The sequence below is a fragment of the Candoia aspera genome, chromosome 1 (genome assembly GCF_035149785.1).
Source record: "Candoia aspera isolate rCanAsp1 chromosome 1, rCanAsp1.hap2, whole genome shotgun sequence".
Classification (NCBI taxonomy): Eukaryota; Metazoa; Chordata; class Lepidosauria; order Squamata; family Boidae; genus Candoia; species Candoia aspera.
In genome coordinates, this window is record NC_086153.1 from 48,631,787 (window position 1) to 48,638,112 (window position 6,326).

Here is a 6,326-nt window from a genome sequence, read left to right on the forward strand (position 1 = left end):
ACTTTCCACAGCTTACATGCTCTACACAATTAAAGGCCTTTCTATAATTGATGAAACACATGCTAACTTCTTTTTGATATTCTTTGGCATTCTCAATTATCCAGCGTGCATCAGCAATAATGTCTTGTGTTCCTTGACCTTTTCTAAAGCCAGCTTGAACATCTGGCATCTCTTTTTCAATGTAAGGTTCTAATCTGTGTTGGATGATCCAAAGCATTATTTTGCTAGCATGGGAAATTAAAGATATTGTAGAATAGTTTGCATATTCTGTTAAGTCTCCTTTTTTTTGTATTGGAATGCATATTGACCTCTTTCAATCAGCTGGCCATTGCATTGTTCTCCAGATTTGCTGGCATAGCTTGGTTAGAACCTTGACTGATTATTCTTCTGTTGCTTGCCATATTTCAGTGGGTGTTCCATAAATTCCTGTAGCCTTCTGACTTCTGAAGTGCTGATCTAACTTCATCTTCTATGTCATGCGCTGCCTACCGCTGAGTGAAACACAGACACTGATTCAGGGAAGAGCAGGTTCAGGTTTATTTCAGCGTAGTGCTAGACGAGAAAAAAGCTGAGAGTGAAGGGAGCGCGCCGGTGCGGGGTTTAAATATCCCGCGCCGGCCAGCGCCCCCGCCCCCCCCCGCTTTGGGTTGCGCCATCCCCCCCTAGTCCTGCATGCTTCCATGCCGGTAGGTGAAGGGTTGCAGGGCCCCTGCTGGTGCCCCGGGCTTCGCCCATAATCGGTTTCTTTCTCCGGCCGATGATTGCTGTCAGCTGGGCGATCTCCATTGCGCTTTGCTGACAGCTTCAGGTGAGCCTCGTGATCCGCCCTGTCTTTGTCTTTCCTTCTTCCTCTTTTGTGTCCTGATGGCTGGGTCATCCGGCCGGGGTCATTCCCTTCTCCTCGGGGTCTGTGTCTGTTGTTGTGCGTGCTTTGCTTATCTTAAATCCCTTCCTCTGCTTCCTAGGTATTGTCATGTGTGCCGTTGTGCTGATGCCTTCAGCTCAACGGTACTCATGACATACTGCCCCCCGTTCGAATAGTGCCCCCCCCCCGGCATTCCGGTTCTCTCCGGGAGAGCTGTCAAAAAAAATTTTTTTTTTTTTTGAATTTCCCGCCGGAGTGTTTTCGCCCCTCCCCCTGTTCCGCCCTCTGCCTCGTGTCCATCTTTTGGGTGTGTTCCGAGTGCGCATGCCTCGACCACACCCTGGGAGTGCGCATGCCCCGACCACACCCTGCTTGTTCATGCTCAGATCATCGTGGGTAGAGGCGTGGCTGGTCGGGTGCTTTTCAGCTCCAGGTAGGAACCTTATCTTTTTGATTTGTGAGTTCGTATTTGTCATGTGTGCATCCTGGGCGTTTGCCCCCTGGCGATGCACTTGTGACCAATCGTCTCTCCCTAGTGGGCCCGGGGAGGGGGGAGGGTGAGTCCCGGGGGGGAGGAGGTCTACTCAAGTCGCGGGCTTGGGGGGCCCTTTCCCCTGGGGGTGCGGCGGGTGGGGGGGGAGGCCCGAGGGGGGAAGGGTGTTCAAGGGGCCGGTTGCCCTGCCGTCGGTTGCGACGTGGGGTTGGGCTGCCTCTGAGCGCCGCTCCGGGTGGTCACAGCCATCCCCAGCTGGGAGGCGGATAGGACCGTCCCGATCATATCTGGGACGGGCTCTTCATCTTGGGGCAGTCGGGAGAGGGCGTCAGCCAGGAAGTTCTTTTTTCCCGGCATGAACTTCAGTTGAAAGTTAAAGCGGCTGAAGAATTGGGCCCATCTGACCTGTTTCGGGCTGAGGCGTCTGGGCGTCCGGAGGGCCTCGAGGTTCCGGTGGTCAGTCCAGACCTCGAATGGTTGGGTGGCTCCTTCCAGTAGATGCCTCCATGTTTCTAGCGCCGATTTTACTGCGAATGCTTCCTTCTCCCACACGTGCCAGCGCCTTTCCGTCTCCGAGAATTTCCTCGACAGGTAGGCGCATGGCTTCAGGATTCCTGTGGGGTCCTTTTGGAGTAGGATGGCCCCCAGGGAGAAGTCTGAGGCGTCGGCTTGGACCACGAACGGCCGTTCTGGGTCCGGGTGCGCGAGGATTGGCTCCGTGGTGAACAGCGCTTTCAGCCTGTTGAATGCGGTTTGACACGCGGGAGTCCAATTTAGTACTGTCCCTGGGTTCTTGGCGCGCCGTGTGTCCCCCACTCCTTTAGTTTTGAGGAGGTCTGTTAGGGGGAGGGCTATCTCCGCGAACCCCCGTGCGAATGACCTGTAGAAATTCGCGAAGCCGAGGAAGCTTTGGAGTTGGCGCCTGTTACGTGGGCGTTCCCAATTCACCACCGCCTCGGCTTTTGCAGGGTCCATTTCTATGCCTTCCCCGGAGATTCGGTACCCCAGGTAGTCTAGGCGTGCTTTATGGAATTCGCACTTTGAGGGTTTGGCATAGAGTTTCGCCCTTTTTAGCTTCTCGAGGACTTGTCTGACTAGGGTTACGTGTTCCTCGTGTGTCTGGGTGTAGATGAGGACGTCATCTATGTAGACCAGGACTCCTTTGAACAGGTGTTCATGCAGTACCTCATTGATGAGCTGCATGAACACTCCCGGGGCCCCTGCTAGTCCGAATGGCAGCACTTTGTACTGAAAGGCGCCTAGGGGGCAGTTGAACGCAGTTTTCCATTCGTCCCCCTCCCTGATTCGGATTCGGTAGTACGCCTCGCGAAGGTCCAGCTTGGAGAATACTCTACCCGTGGACAGGTGGGCGAGCATGTCTTTCACGAGGGGTAGGGGGTATTTATTGGATAGGGACACTGCGTTGAGGCCCCGGTAGTCGGTGCAGAGCCGTAGGGTGCCGTCTTTTTTCTCCCGGAATAAGACGGGCGCTCCGACCGGTGAGCATGCCGGCTCTATGAAACCCCTATCCAGGTTTTTATCGATGAACTCCCGGAGGGTTGTCATCTTCGGGGTCATCGAGTAAATCTTCGGCCTGGGTAAGGGGACATCGGGAAGCAGGTCAATCCTACAGTCCGTCTTGCGGTGGGGGGGTAGTTGATCTGCCTCCGCTTCTCCGAAGACCTCTGAGAAGTCAGCGTATTGCTCAGGTAGGTCTTCTGGGGTAGCTATGTTGTCCTGGGCTGCCGCCTCTGCCCGTCCCACTGTGGGGTTGATCCTGCCCGCCGGAACTGGCGCCCGGTACGCGCCGTCGTCAAATTGGAAGGTGCGGGTCTTCCAGTTAATGCGAGGGTTGTTAGTCACGAGCCATGGTATTCCCAAGACTACGATGGGCCGCCCTATGTGGGTTACCACAAACGATGTTCATTCGGTGTGGGTGCCCATTTGTAGGGTGACCGGCTCGGTCTGCATCGTGGCTGGTTTCCCTCCCGCTGTTGAGCCGTCCAGCTGGTGGAATGCCAGCGGCGTGGGGAGGGGGAGGCAAGGTAGTTCGAGCTTGGCGACTATGTCGGGGTGGATCAGGTTTTTGGAGCACCCCGAGTCCACTAGTGCCGTGGCCGTGGTGGCTCTGTTGCCAACGGAGAGCCTGACTGCCCCCATTATTATGGGGCTTTCGTCGCTCTATGTGTTTCGCGCCCCTGTCCCACCACCTGCCTCGCGGCGCGTTTTAAGGCAGGCGGGGAGCATTTCCCGCCGGCTGGTCTGGGCCTTCGGCGTCCTCCCCCCCCAAGTAAGCGTCCCAGCCTTTGTCCGGTGTCGCTGTGGCTCCGGTCATCCGGCGGTGGGGGGGCGGCGGTGGGTTGGTTGGTTTGAGCGTCGGTTTCAGTGCGGGTTTGGGAGCGCTAGCTAGTGTTCGGTTGGAGAAGCAATCTGCCGTTTTGTGCCCCATTTTTCCGCACCTCCCGCAGGGCCCACGAGTAAACTTCTTCTTGTGATATGTGGGACCAGCCGGCCCCAAGTGTGGCGCGGGTACCTTTGGGCTGGTGTTTGTTTTGTCCTCTGTCGTCGCCATTAGGAAAGTGCAGTGCGCGTGTTCCGCTCTCCCCGCGAGGTGGATCCAGCCTTGCAGAGTCTCCGGGTCATCCCGGTAGAGTGCCCATTGGAGTACCTCGCGGTTGAGGCCCCTTTTGAACATTTCTAGCAGGGTGGTCTCGGACCAGTCGTTGATCTTCCCTGCGAGGGCTTTAAATTCGAGGGCGTAGTCCGGGACAGTTCGTGCGCCCTGTTTGAGGCCTTGGAGCGCACTTTTAACCCTCTCCTTGGCTAGCAGGTCATCAAAGTAGTGCTTCATCTCAGTGATGAAGGCGTGGAAGTCAGAGAGGGCGGGGGAGTTGGACTCGTACATTTGGACGTACCAGTCCGCCGCCCTGTCTTGTAGTTTGATCGCCACGGCTGCGATCTTGTCTGCTTCTGAGTTAAAGGAGTGTCCGTGCCGCCCCATGAACTCCCTGGCGTTTGTGATGAAAAACGACAGTTTCGCGGGGTTCCCATCGAAGAAAATGGGGAAGTCCTTTGGGGCCCGGGTGTTCGGTGAGTCCCCTCTTCTCGCTTCCCGACCCATGGCTTCGTCCACCTGGGGCGCTTGCTGGTTAGCATTTGGCCTATGGAGGTGCCAAGGCCCGCTCGGGGTTTGGATCGGGGTGTGTACCTGCACGGGAACGTAGTTGTGAGGCATGGAGGACATCAGCGACTGCAGCGTGGTCCCGAGGTCCCTTAGTTGGGCCTCCATGGCCGCGAGTCTGGTTTGCGTTTCTCAGTCCGAGCTCCGCGCCGCAGCTGTGGTCGGACCTGTCGGCGTTTCCGTACGGTTGAGCCACCGGTGGGGTTGAGGCGTTCCTTTCCGCTGGTCAGCTTCCTCGATTTGGAAGTGAATCGGCTGGTTTGCCTCTCCGTCCTCCACCGCGCTTGCTGCAGTTGGGCTGAAGCTCCACGCCTGTGGCTGGGGAGCGATGTGGGGCGGGGAGGTTTCCGCGGGTCTCGGGAGGTATGTTGCTCCCTCCCGTGGCCGGGACGCCTCCGCCTCCCTCCGGGGATGGAGCTGAGGCTCGGGGTGGGCCGGGGGGGTGTCCGTGGCTCCTGGGGTCCGCGTTGCCTCTGGCCTCGGTCGGTCCTCCTCCGCTTCTCGCCGTGCGGCTCGCCCGCCCTGGCCGCGACGCGTCGGCCCCATCGCCCTCCGTTCGTGTTCTTCTCGCCGTCTGTTCCTCCCGCGGCTTGTCGTTGTCTGGTGGGGCTTGGCGAGGCTGGGTTTATGACTCTCAGCTTTATGTCATGCGCTGCCTACCGCTGAGTGAAACACAGACACTGATTCAGGGAAGAGCAGGTTCAGGTTTATTTCAGCATAGTGCTAGACGAGAAAAAAGCTGAGAGTGAAGGGAGCGCGCCGGTGCGGGGTTTAAATATCCCGCGCTGGCCAGCGCCCCCCCCTGCTTTGGGTTGCGCCATCCCCCCCTAGTCCTGCATGCTTCCGTGCCAGTAGGTGAAGGGTTGCAGGGCCCCTGCTGGTGCCCCGGGCTTCGCCCATAATCGGTTTCTTTCTCCGGCCGGTGATTGCTGTCAGCTGGGCGATCTCCGTTGCGCTTTGCTGACAGCTTCAGGTGTGCCTCGTGATCCGCCCTGTCTTTGTCTTTCCTTCTTCCTCTTTTGTGTCCTGATGGCTGGGTCATCCGGCCGGGGTCATTCCCTTCTCCTCGGGGTCTGTGTCTGTTGTTGTGCGTGCTTTGCTTATCTTAAATCCCTTCCTCTGCTTCCTAGGTATTGTCATGTGTGCCGTTGTGCTGATGCCTTCAGCTCAACGGTACTCATGACATTCTAGCACTAGAGGTTCTTGTAAGTGGGGAATATCTTCTAAGGTGTCTTGGGTATTGACATCTCTACTACACAGGGCTTCAGTATACTCCTTCCATCTTCCTTTGATCTCCTTTGAATCGGTTACTATCTATCCATTGGCATCCTTTAGCATACAAATTTGAGGTTGGAAGCTTCTTCTGAGTTCAGAGATCTTTTGAAAGACTTTGTTTTTCCATGTCTGTTTCCATCTTCAATGTTTTTACAGATGTTGTTGTAATACTGCTTCTTACCTCTTCTGACAGCTGTCTGAAACTCTTTAAGTTCCTTTCTGAGATCTTTGTCTTTCTTGGCAATTTTCATGGTTCGTTATGACATCCAGTTTGCTTTCTTCTCTTTCTTCATTTTTGGCAGTGCCTTTTCCCATTCATCCTTAATGACTACTTTAAGTTCATTCCATAATTCCTCTGGTTCTCTATCAGTGAGTTTCAGGACTTTGAAGTGATTCCTGATGTTCTCCTTGAAAACGATCATATCATGGAAACTGACTGGCTTTCTTCTTCTTTAGCTTAACTTGGAGCTTGCACATGAGCAATTCATGATCTGTCCCATAGTCAGCACCTG